The sequence below is a fragment of the Callorhinus ursinus genome, unplaced genomic scaffold (assembly GCF_003265705.2).
Source record: "Callorhinus ursinus isolate GAN/ISIS: 27379988/994484 unplaced genomic scaffold, GSC_fseal_2.0 scaffold9, whole genome shotgun sequence".
Taxonomy (NCBI): Eukaryota; Metazoa; Chordata; class Mammalia; order Carnivora; family Otariidae; genus Callorhinus; species Callorhinus ursinus.
In genome coordinates, this window is record NW_027397071.1 from 13,671,050 (window position 1) to 13,684,868 (window position 13,819).

Consider the following 13,819-nt stretch of genomic DNA (forward strand, 5'->3'; position numbering starts at 1 on the left):
TTTTTTTTAAAAGGGATTGATAAGATGTTTGTTAAAAAAGGAAAAAGAAAAATAAAAAAAAAACAGTCAACAAAAATTAACTTTGATGAAATAATGAATCATGGTAAAAAAAAAAAAAAAAGCCATGAATCTATGTGCAGTATTCCCCTAGCGCTGGAGTTCTCCCGTTCTCCTTGATCGATCAACTTGGTCTTGGCTTGCTGGCTGTTTGTGCTGATCTTCTGGGGGAGGGGCCTGTTGCTGTGGTTTCCAAATGTCTTTGCCGGAGGCGGAATTGCCCCGCCCTTGTGGGTCCGGGCTAAGGAAGCTGCTCCGGTTTGCTCTCAGGAGCTTTTGTTCCCTGCAAGCTCTCCGTACAGCCTTGGAGGACCAGGGCAGAAATGGTGGCCTCCCAATCTCCACCCGGAGGAGCTGAGAACTCGGGGCCCCGCTCCTCAGTGTGCCCCCAGAGAAGAGCAGTCACTCCCGTGTCCCCGGTCTCTGGCCGCACTCCGTGCTCACCCGGCCTGTGACCGAGCGTTGCTATCTCTGGCACCCGACCCCGCACAGAGTCTCCAAACCCAGCAGATCCCTGCAGTGCGTTCCCGCACCGCTCCTCCCCGGGAAGGAAGGGAAGTCTCCCCGGATCTGCCGCCTGCTGGGTCCCTGCTGGAGGAGCTGTGCCCCGACTGGGCCGCAGATCACAGTTTATGGCAGCCCCGAGCTGAGAGCCCGCGACTCTGCTCCGTCTCCGCAGCCGGCTTCCCCGCTCCGATACCTGGGAGCTCTGGCGCACTCAGGCGCCCCCGGTCTCTCTGTGACCCCAAGGGTCCTGAGACCACACTGTCCCGGGAGGATTCCACCCCCCGCTTAGCCACTGCAGCGACGTCCCTCCACGGAGCCAACTTCTAAAAGGTCCGATTTTGTGCTCCGCGGCTCTAGCACTTGCCAGAAGCGGCCGGCGGAGGCCCCTCCCCCGCCGTCTATCCTCCCGAATATCGCCTCGGATTCACTTCTCCGCACGTCCTACCTTCCAGAAAGTGGTCACTTTTCTGTTCAGAGAGTTGTTGCTACTCTCTTCTTCGGTCTCCTGTTGAGTTCGTAGGTGTTCAGAATGGTTTGATCCCTATTCAGCTGAATTCCTGAGACCAGACGAAATCTAGGTCTCCTACTATAGTAGGACAGTATTAAACAAGTGAAGAACATAATATCAATAGCATTATTCTAACAACTGGAATTTCTGAGATTTAAGTTTTACTCCACAATTGCTGATCTCTTTGAAAAACATCCATTTAGCATGTTTTATAAACTAGGCTGTATTTTAAAATTCTGTATATACAAAGATAAATAAGACTTGGTGCATCTTTTGAGAAGTCTTAAAATTTAGTGTGTTTATGGAGGGGTGTATATAATATAATATTCCTCCATCTAATGTTACTAAATGTCTGCAATAAAAATAGGTTTCTGTCTCCTAAAAGCATTAGAGCTTCAGGTAAGTGCAGAAGCAAGGACAGAGGATGGGTATCTTCTCTTCATGTCCTAGGCAGAAGAACTGGAGAGCAAAAGCAATAAGATGTGTCATCCTTTTTCCCCACAGCTGCTGAAGCTCTATTGCAAGAGAAGCTCTCGGAATTTCTCTTCACCATGAGAAATATTGTGCAAATATTGTGCAAATTGTTAATGTCTCTTTGCTTTCAAAACTATCTTGGAAGAAGAGTGATGAAATGCTTTAAATTTGTATTTCATTTTGTACTTTATGTATTTTTTACATGCAGTCTTTTCTTCATCTTTCACTTTTCCACTATAATTCACGCTTATGATGTACATGAGAAGAAATCATACCTGTTAATCTACTTGAGCCAAAGGAGATACAGTTTGAAACAGGTTAAATGTTATTTCCCGAATCACAAACCACAGAGGTAAAGGCTTTTTTAAAAAAATTTTATTGTTATGTTAATCACCATACATTACATCATTAGTTTTTGATGTAGTTTTCCATGATTCATTGTTTGTGCATAACACCCAGTGCTCCATGCAGAATGTGCCCTCCCCAATACTCATCACCAGGCTAACCCATCCCCCTACCCTCTCCCCTCTAGAACCCTCAGTTTGTTTTTCAGAGTCCATCGTCTCTCATGGTTCATCTAGGCTTTCTGATTTCTACTTCAGTATGGTTGTTTTTGTTTTTTGTTTGTTTACATTATTTCCCATATGATTTTCTTTGACTATCTCTTTGATCTTTTTTTCTCCTAAAGGAGGCAGAGCATCTTCAAATGAAATGAAAAAGGAAAACTAGAGACATTTTCAAATATATATTGGTTACAATTGAATGTATTGTGTAAGCCACTGTAACTTAATAAGTACTTACACTGCATAGAGAAGGCAACTGTAGCAATTATTAAAGGCAACATATGGCAGGTGCCTAAAAGCTCCAGGGTAACAAAAAAAATATGACTTCCACTCATTATAAATATTTTCTAAGATCCTCTTAATTGCTGTAGTAATTAAAATTTACCAATTTTTGTGAAAATGCCAACTGACCTATTACAATGGAGTGAATACATGCTTTGCATCATTAACCTTGTATAAAAATGCACATTCCAAGAATACTTAAAGGTGTTTCTCCATAGATTTATTGTATTTATAAATAAATTTATTTATTTATATTGTATATCCAATTATATCTATCCATATAATAGATATAAATCTCTATATATAGATAGATAGGTAGTGCCTGACTCTTTGTGCCTGTGTGTATTATATAAAGAAATCTTAGAGTTTAAGTCCTTCTCTTACAAAGTTGCCATGTCTCATTTTGATTTTCTACACATTGTAACCTGTTCTTCAGTATTTTCTGATTAGTAATATATACTGTGTGGTGTTTGCAATCTACTGGTAAAGGGTAATAATTAGCATTAAGAAAATTTATTAATTCAGATCAACAAGACAGTTCAGTTTTCCAGATTACATTGTACTACTGGTAACACCACTATGATTAAAAGAAATGTTTGCTGGATTAAAATACAAATGAAAATATAATAATATGCATTAACATTTTAATTCTGGGATCCCACACAATATGGGGAAAAAAAACTTTCTAAAAGAAACTGGATTTCTTTTAACTTTAAACCTCTCATGTTGTTAGATATTTCAGGTTTTTGGATACCCTTGAGAAAAGTTGTTTTAACAATATAATTTTAAATTCATGACAACATAACCACTTGAAATTGGTTTTCAAGTTAGGGTTTAGTTTTTATTTGTTTAATCAATCCAAGGTTTATGAAACTCTTGAAGGCCTATCAATAGCTAGAAAACTTTTTTTTTTAAAAAAGAAGAGAATATTTAATATTGTAAGAAAAACACTTCTCATAAATTTAATAAAATGTGAACACTAGTTCTTTTATAAATTATGATTCAAAATGGATCAGATAAAAATGCAAAAAGGTTTAAAATGTTGTTAAAAAATGTAATATCTTAACCTAAGGTGAATTTTATATTTTTAAACACTCAGGTTGTATCAGTTAAGGTTCTGTACAGGAAGACAGTGCACTTTAGGTTTTTTGTTGTTGTTGTTTTGTTCTGTTAGCAGAAAGTGGAAATGTTTATGAAATCACAGATCACGTCTGGAAATAGGGAGTTTGAGAACATATTATTTTAGCTGCATCTCTGTATCTCTGAAAATTGGAACCAAAAACCACTGCCACAACTGTAGGCCAACATCAACAAAATGGTGACTAGATACCCAGAATGTTGAGGTCAGCTAGCTCCACAGATTCTTGATATAAATGAAGCTTTGACTGGACAGCAAACACTGAGTCTACCATAGCAACTTCTAGTGATAATTCTATCTACAAGACTTTGTTTGAGAGAAGAAATGTCCAGAGTGTTTCAGTCAGTTACCAGGTTCACAAAAACCAACATAAGAATTTAAACAGAGGGAATTTAATGAGGACAATTTGTTTTCTGAGAAGCCAAAGGTGAATAGTGATCTCTTCCTCAACTCCCAAGATTAAAGACCAAGAAACACTCTTATTCCTATTAAGGAAAGATAAAGAGGAAATGTCACCAGAGTTTAGAGACCATACTTATCCAGGAACCATGGTGGGCATTCCATTTTGGAGTGGGAGCCATGGAGAAGTTGTGTTAGCTGTTAGAGATATAGCCTGAGGCAGACAGAGGGAGAAATGCTCTAGCTCTTCCTTCCTCATGTCACTCAATATTCTGACTTTGGCTTCCATAAACCAGAAATATGGGAAGCCAATTAAAATCTGGCTTCAAAATGCTGGCTGCCAATTTAATTGGCAGTGCACAATTCACATCATGAACCCAAATTAAAAGGGAGTTGGAAAGTAGTTTCCAACTTTCCAGTCTATTCTTAATAGAAAGGTCTACTAGACTACTAGAAAGATGCTTACTGCCAGTTCATCATACCCAAGATAGTCCATCTTAATATCTATCCTTAAATTTCAGGACAATAACATGTTTTTAGCTAACATGGGCAAATATATCTCTTAAAATGGAAAGATTATTGTCCCCTTACCAGATGGAAAGACCTTGAAAGGTATCAACTCATCATTCCATATCTGAGTGACATTCATTCTTCTTCCTTTTAGTTACAGTTCCTCTTTGATAATCAGTAAACTCAAGCCTAAATTATAAAGCTACCACCCATATAATTCTTATATAAAGTGATAGCAGAAATAGAAGAGAAATAAAATTGGCATAAATGCATATATTTATTAGAAAAATGTAGATAACTATCACAGAATTATGGCTGATATTTATAATGTTTTCCATTTTCTCTTTGCCCTCAGTTAGCCCTTCAGTTGCAAAAAGAAGTTACCTGACATCCACATAATGGTCACCTTGTCTACTTAAATAGCAAGAACATCCCATGCCATGACAGGTTTTTTTGTCCGTTTGGTTAGTTTTTATGTTCAGTTGCTTTTTTTAGATTTAAAGCTCTTTAATTGAAGGCTTTTTTTTTTTTTTCAGAAGCTTATCCCAATGAGCTGTTCGATAGATGTATTTTCACCACTCCTCCAATCTGATCATTTCTAAGTGTCTGAACATCTGGATGCGATGAACTGTCATGAGATCATCTCTTCTGCCTTTCAAACTGAGTGCCTAGATGTACCACTTAAAGTTTTCTCCAGTAGGAAGATTCCCTTTTCCTGAATTAAGATGTAATAAAGCAACAATATGCTCCTGGTAGATGCTATTGCAATCTGTGGTACTTTGTTCAAATATTTTCTTGTGTGGCCCGGTGAGGGAAAGTTAGCACTGCACGTGGAGAAAATAAACTATATAAGCAATCTATTTATACTACCATACTGCCATTGACTTCAGCACCTGCTGAGTCCTATCTAATATTTACCACTTCCACATAATGCTTTATGTTGTATATACTTACCTTGATGCCTTGATTGGATATATTTTAATTTAAATCTCCAAAATAGGGCGCCTGGGTGGCTCAGTCAGTTAAGCATCTGCCTTCAGCTCTGGTCATGATCTCGGGTCCTGGGATCGAGCCCCGCATCCCGCTCCCTGCTCAGCGGGGAGTCTGCTTCTCCCTCTGCCTCTTTTTCTCCCCCCGCTGTGTGCTCTTTCTCTCTCTCTCAAATAAATAGAACCTTTAAAAAGTAAATCTCCAAAATATACTTTTGTTTCTTCTGTTTAATTTATGAATAATAATAAATATCAAAGGTATTACTGGTTGTCGGTGAGTTGATTACATTTGCTTCCCTTTGCTTTTAAACATGCAATGTGTTTTATCCAATCTAAGCTTTAAGTCACCAGAAGCCATATCATCATCATCATCATCACTACTATTTGGTATCTGTTAAAATTTCTATATAGTTCCCCTTCCATATAATTCAACTATCATGGTGTTATAGACACATGTTTTTGAGAACCAGTTTCTACTACTATTATAATATAAGATCATTTTTAACAAAGATTGCTCAATGAGTGTTTGTTGAGCCCTCATTAATGTGACTAGTGCTCATATAAAAGAGACCCCAGAGAGGTGTATTTTTCCTTCTGGCATGATGACACATTCCATCAATGAACTAGGAGGCTGACCCTCATTAGACACCAAATTGGTCAGCACCTTGATCCTGGATTTAGCCTTCAGGATCATGAGATATAAATGTCTGTTATTTAAGCCACCCTGTTTATGGTGTTTTGCTATAGCTTCCTGAACAGATTATGGAAAACAGTATGGTGGTTCCTCAAAAAATTAAACATAGAATTAACATATGGTACAACAATTCCACTTCTGGTTATACGCTCCCCAAAATTGAAAACAGCATCTTTTTTTAAAGGTTTTATATATTTATTTGACAGAGAGAGAGAGAGAGAGAGAGAGAGCAAGTAGGCAGAGTGGCAGGCAGACGGAGAGGAAGAAGCAGAGTCCCTGCTGAACAGAGCTTAATGCAGAGCTTGATCCCAGCATCTGGGATCATGACCTGAGCCAAAGGCAGATATTGAAAGCAGGATCTTGATAGATATTAACACATTCTTATTCATAGAAGCATTATTCAAAATATACAAAAGATGGAAACAACCTATATGATTTATCCATTTAAGAGATGAATGAATAAATGACATGCAGTATATACACACAATGGAATATTATTCAGCCTCTATAATGAAAGACATTCCTACATGTGCTACATGGTTGGAACTTGGAGACATGCTGAATGAAATAGGCCATTTTATTTGAAGAACTGTTGATTCAAATCCTTTGTCCATTTTATTTTATAATTGGGTCATTTGTCTTTTTATTATTGAGTGGTAAGAATTCCTTACTTATGTTTTTCTTTTGTCACTTTTGCAGTTGGTGGCATACATTAGAAACTATAGCCTAATGCAAGATCACAGATGTTTACTTCTATGCTTTCTTGTATAATTTTTCATATTTAACTGTTACACTGAAGTCTATGATCCACTTTGAGCTCATTTTTGTTTATTGTGTGAAGCATGAGTCCACATTCATTGTTATGCATGTGGATATCTAGATGTCCAGCACCATTTGTTGAAAAAACTATTTTCCCCGTTGAATTGTCTTGGCACGTCTGTCAAAAATCAATTGGCCATAAATATAGTGTGTATTTCTTGACTCTTAGTTCTACTTCATGATCCATATGTCTGTTCTTTGCCAGTGTAACCTTGCCTTGGTTACAGTAGCTTTGTAGTGTCAATTGAAACGTGAGTCCTCCAACTTTGTTCTTTTTTTTTTTTTTTAAGATAGTCTTGGTTATTCTGGATCCAATGAATTTCCACATAAACTTTAAGATCAGTTTCCAATTTCTGCCAAGCACTAGCAGGAATTACATGGGAATTACATTGACTCTATACATCAATTTGGGGGAATATTGCCATTTTAACAATGCTAAGTCTTGAAACATGGGACGTTTTTGATCTTTAATTTCTCTCAGTATGCTTTGAAATTTTCACTGTCTGAATCTAGTATTTCTTCTGTTAAAATTATTCCTAGTTATTATTTGTTGTTGTTATGAATTAAGTTGTTTCCTTGTTTCATGGTCAGATCATTCATTACTGGTATATAAAAACACAGTTCGTTTTTGTAAATTGATCTTGGATATTGCCACATTGCTGAACTCCATTAATAGTTCAGATAATGTGTGTGTATCTGTGTGTGTGTGTGTATGTGTGTGTGTTTGTATTCCTTTGGATTTTCCATATCCAAGATTGGGTCACTTACAAATAAAAATAATTTTACTTCTTTCTTTATAATCTGGATGTATTTAATCTTTTTTTTTTCCTTATCTAATGGCCATGGTTAGAATCTTCAGTAAAGTGTTAAGTAGAAGCCATAAAAATGGATATAATTTTCTTGTTCCTGATTTTAAGAGGAAACATTCAGTCTTTCTTCATTAAATATCTTGTTAGTTGTGGATGTTTTACTTTCTCAGACTTACAGGATTCCCACATATTTCTAGTTGTTAAATAGTTTTATCATGAAAAGGTGTAGAACTTTTCAAATGTTTTTCCCCTATCTGTTGAGATGATCACATAGCTTTTATCATGTATTCTACTCATATACAAGATTACATTGATTTTTTTATCTTAAATCTACCTTACATTTGTGGGATACACTCCACTTAACCTTGGTGTACAACCCTTTCATATGTTGCTAGATTCAGTCTGTCAGCATTTTACTGAGGATATTTTACATTTATAATCATAAAGGCTATTGCTCTGTAGTTTTCTTGTAATATTTTTTCAAGGCACATTTAATTTAATATCAAGAGTGTAATACAAGGGTGACTGGGTGGCTAGGTTGGTTAAGCATCTGCCTTTGGTTCAGGCCCTGGGATTGAACCCTGTGTAGTTTGGCTTCATGCTCAGTGGGGAGTCTGCTTCTCCCTCTGCCCCTTCCCGTGCTCATGCTCTCTCTCTCTCTCTAATAATTTCTTTTTAAAAGAGTGCAATACAAAAGTCCCAAATACAATGAAGGAAACACATTCCCCTGTTAATACCAACAACAATGCTCTTTCAAAAATGTGCCTACTGAATGGAATGGCGATTTAATTTGACTACTGAAAAAAAATAATGCAGTGAGTTGCTCATCACAGCCAATATCCTTATACAATCTAGTAGTGAAATGAGTGTTTCTAGTGCTTCCAACATTTTCAACCTGAAGTTTGATACAATATCTTTATGTTTGTACAGTCCTCGATAAGATCATCTATAGCATTAGCAACCATTCAAAGAACAAACCATTGATTGAAACCACATGGACTTAAGGCTCAATCACGTAATATAAAGCCCCAAACTAAGTGGTTAAATATGTGAACTACTTGTACTGGCATCTATTATTTGATTCATGACTGTTAAATTGGTTCTTAGCAAATAAACGTTTTTAAGGCAAAATTCACCTCATTTGAGTTTTGACTGAGGTTCAACAACAATCACAGTCTTAATGGCAACACTGATATACAATGTCTCTAAGTCACTATGTTCAAGGTTAAGAGTGATGGGTATTCCGTTTTTACATTTTACTGGAATTTTACAAGTTCAATCCATAATATTAAATCTGTAGGTTTTCCTTCCTCCAAACTGAAGACACAGTGTGCCACAGACATGATATTTCCATTTCTCTCTCTCTTTTCTTCAAACAGAAACTTTTCTCAAGTGTCCTACAAGTTTTAGGATGGCAATTTTTCAGAGGCAACCACTTTGGAATAGTCCCATGCCATCAGGCCTTGGAAGCAGGGGGAGGGGAAGAGAAAAAAGCTAAAGCTTAAGTTTCATTTGGTAAGTTTTACATTAACCATTACCAGCTGGATAGTTTAAAAAGTGGCTTTTTTGGCTCAAAAAGTCTAAGTCTTGGTGTGGAAACCAGTACATGGCTGTCCCACCAAAACTTTCTCCTAGTGGAACTATCAGAGAAGTCTTGACTAGGGAGTATGATTTGTTCACCTATCAGATGTAAACCTCCAGGCACTCAGTTCATTTGGGGCTTGTTCCAATTTGACTTTAGTCTATTATAGTTCACCTTTCATTTTTAGAAAAAAAAAAAAAACAAGTTGATCACTGGGTCTGCTATCGTTGACCTCAGTTGGGCAACACTAGGCTGCTGGATTTGCTTGAGGTACTTGATTCGAGTAGCACACTTTTCATCTCTTGCTCCTTGGTTGCTGGTCGCATTACAAGGATGTTTTCCCTGTGAGCAGCTCTTGTTTAGTTTTTCTTTAGACTCCCTTAAACCTATTACATCATTAATTACGATCTGTGTACTTGTCCTCCAAAGCTTGGTTATATGCTTCATATGCTTCACATTGTTTCCATCTTCAAAATAACTCATCACGTGCTATAACTTTGAAGTCTGTTTTACTTAGTGGAAACTTTTTGGGAAGAGGTTTCTCCTTGGTCATCTTGAATCTTAATCCTTTTCAGAGGGAGGCTGCCACCCACACTCACATAAGCTAAGGCCAAGCTGCTGGATCACTGCCCAGGCCTCCAGAGCACTCCACCCCACACTCCTCCTCCTCCCGCCACAGCCCTGTGCTCTCCTTTATTTGTGGTCTTACCACCACAAAATGACGCTTGTAGTTTTCTTGTAATATGTTTGCCTGATTTTCACATCACAGTGATAGTGACCTCATAGAATGAGTTAAAGAGCGTAATCTTTTTTGGAAGAGTTTGTGAAGGATTCCTATCAAGCCTTTCAAAAATGTTTGGAGGAGTTTATTAGTGAAGTCATTTGGGCCTGGATTTCTCTCTCTACCTCTCCTCTTTGGCTCTTTCTCTCTCTTTTACTAATTGAAACTCTTTGTTTTTTATAGATCTATTCAGATTATTTAGAGACAGAGGGGGAATTTGAATTGCTCCAAATTAAAGCATTATAGACTGTTGTCTTAATGAAGATTAATAATTTCTCTTGGATAGTTTTTTATTTTGTTTTGTGGCTTTAGCTACAATTTTGTAATTGTAGTTCTTTTACCATATTTTCTTGTTTTAGAGGGAGTTCACACAATTCTTCACTCTGCCATTACAGAAGGTGATCTGGGTCAGAGGAACATTGGCTCTACCTCGTAGTTATTGTAAAGGTAGAAAAATTTGAACCGGTAATATTTTAATGAAGAATCTTTATAAGAATATGATATTTTGGGGCTAACTGAACATAATAAAAAAGAATATGATATTTTTAAAAATGTCTAATAAAAAGAACAATCAAATAATCAGTGCCAAGGTAAAATATATAATACCATTGAGTTTATCACAATCTAATTCTTGTAAAGAGATAAACAGTTGTGGATAAAATGATGAAAAGCCTCTTTGTAAGATATTAAAATGGGTCACAGATATTTGACTACCTGAATTATTTCACTAGATATCTGAAGTTATATGACTTACAAGTAAACACCAACTTATCCTAAGGCTGAGGGCATCAGCTTTCTAAGGCAGATGATTAATTAATGCAGCTTTTGATTCCAAGTTTAATAATTTATTTGCCTATCAATGCACCATAAAATCCCTGAAGATCTTCACAAAATTTGCAATGAGATAGAGTTAGCAGGTGCTACTAAGGGAATATGCAAGTTTCCTTAACAAAATGCCAGAAGTTGATTGTCGACCAACTGGGGAAGACCTATGAGATCCTTCCAGTGTACACAAAAGGAATGAATCCATAATTAAATTACAGTTAATCACAGATGGTTATTTTACAGCAGGTGCTCAACTTTGAAAGTGTAGTTCTGGACTATTTTTGTTCCAACACGGTGCTCAATCCCTGTTGGTTATCTGGCAATATTTTATGGTTAGATAAAGGTTTATTTATGATGGAAATTTTATTTTGTCTATTCCATAAATATATAAAATATTATTTCATGTAATCTTTCATATAAATTTTGTAAGCATGCACATCGTTGTTTTGATATTTAAAAAAACACTGAAAAATACAGTTTTAGTATTATTTATCAGGTTCATAACCCCCTTGATTCAGAAATAATGGTCAATCAAAGGTATTAGTAGAATTGTATGAAATAGCAACCAAATTTTTAATATTTAATATTGCTCATTTAGAAAAAAATAAATCATATAATCAACAACACCTTCAGTGACAAAATATAGGCTTATTCTTGTCACATTTTCCTTTCAAACAAGTTAATAAAATAAGCAAAAGAATTTTGAAGCAAGCAATTGAATTATTGGTACAGTAAGCATCATGATGTATGAAGGAAAGAGTGGGATAATTGTTTACATGTGTAAAATTAATACTAAATTTCTGTAAATAACTTCACTCAACAAAACAGATCCTTCTTCTGAATATCATAAATATAAAGCTGATTTGGATGTATCAGTTTCAGGGCTTAATTATTAAAGCTCTATTAAATGCAAGATGCCTGGCTAAATGCAAGTTATAGTTGCATTTTCAGTTTTGGGATTTCATTATGGACCTATTAATATTCGACGTTCTTATTGGTAGCCACTAATTACCTATTTCTTTCATCTCTCTCTATGCCTTTCCTAATCCTTGGTTTGGAAAGAGGAGCTGAATACTCCTGTTCCTAATTGCTTTGGCATTGCTTTCTGGCAATATTGCTTTCAATCTGTTATTTTTTGCAATGATCCAAATAGGTATTTCTCTCTCTTTCTCTCTCTCTCTATCACACACACACACACACACACACACACACACACACACACACACCAAAGTAAAGAAAGCCATCTACAGCATCCAACTGTCAGAGAAAAGCCCTCTTCAGATTTTTGGAAGAAAACTAGAATAGCTCTTTCTAGATGAGAAAATACATGGAATGATAAAAGCGGTGTAGTGTCAGAACTAAGAACATCACCACCAGCTGTGGGAATTTGGTCGGATTGAGTCAAATAAACAGAAACAAAGGAATCATGTCTGTCATCAAAACATATCTTTCAGAAATCTGCGATCAATTAAAATATTCACAGAATCAGTAAAGACATTTCAAATCAAGACATTGGCAAGGAGACAAAGAAAGTTCAATACCTGTGTCAGTCTGACCTCTGACTTCCTTTCCTAAAGAGAACATCCTTGTACTAGCTCAACTGAACCATGAACACTCCATTATATATGCCATTATTTCTTACTTCTCTTATCATTTAGCCCATGCCTATGTTATTTCTTCTTCCTGCAATGACTTCTTCCTCCTTCTACCTACAACTGTGTCTCTCCCAGTTTTTTTCTACCCCCAATTCAAGTCAGTAATACCTCTAATAGCTAAATTATGTCCATCACAAGTTCTATCAAGGAAGCATTCCCAGCTAATATCTATTCAAGTTTCAACCATATGATTTTCCTTTGTTGCTTTTATAAGATTCAATATTTGTACCAAAATGACACTTTTGTTCTGTCTTGAAATTTTCTTCTTAATCCATCAACTGTGTACTCCTAATCCAGGGAGCGATTACATCATATCCAAAGTACCCAGCATGCTGCCTGTCACATACATTCTGGTACTGAATAACTTGTTTTTTTTTTTAATGAGTAAATTTGTTATGCTGAATAGTGACAATTTTGTGGCTTTAAAGATTTTCTTGCTCAATTGCTTTCTACACTTAACTACAGAAGAGAAAGTAAGAACATTACATTATTAGTTGTAAAATAACTGCCAATTTGAAAAACTAGAGGCCTTTAATATATTCTTAATATGTAGTAGTTACCAGCTATGTTGCCAACACAGAATATGTGATTTTTCTTTTTTAATCAGAGAAAACTATGGGTATTGCTGTGTCAAATCTCTGACTGTTGTATGGAAATAAAAATATAATGCACATACACATTCAATTTGGATTCAAAGGTTGAGAAAAGCATAGCTTACCTAACTCATATCTAATGGTTAGTTTATTGCCTATGTCATTTCTTTTTTTTTTAAGATTTTATTTATTTATTTGACAGAGAGAGAGAGAGAGAGAGGGAATACAAGCAGGGGGAGTGAGAGAGGGAGAAGCAGGCCTCCAGCTGAGCAGAGAGCCTGATGCGGGGCTCGATCCCAGGACCCTGGGATCAGGACCTGAGCCAAAGGCAGATGCTTAATGACTGAGCCACTCAGGCGCCCCTGCCTATGTAATTTCAAAAGCTATTTAGAATGGGCATTTATTATCTTTATTACAAATCTACCTACTAGAATTCTTAGTCTGATGTGTACATTTCACAGTGTAGGTTTTAACAATATTAAAAGGCACTTCTGGAGGCTTAAAGAGAATCCACGCACAAAAATGTCCCCATACCTAAGCGAATTCCATACCTCAAATAAATCTTATATAAAAACAGGTAGATATAACGGGGTGTAATATCACCAATTACACATTACCTACATTTTAAAAACAC

At 36.3% G+C, this 13,819-nt stretch overlaps 1 pseudogene; it reads right to left on the reverse strand.

Annotated features, from left to right (window-relative positions):
• Positions 1–9,425: 9,425 nt before the first annotated feature.
• On the reverse strand, positions 9,426–9,884 carry LOC112824312 (pre-mRNA-splicing regulator WTAP-like; annotated as a pseudogene).
• Positions 9,885–13,819: the final 3,935 nt, after the last annotated feature.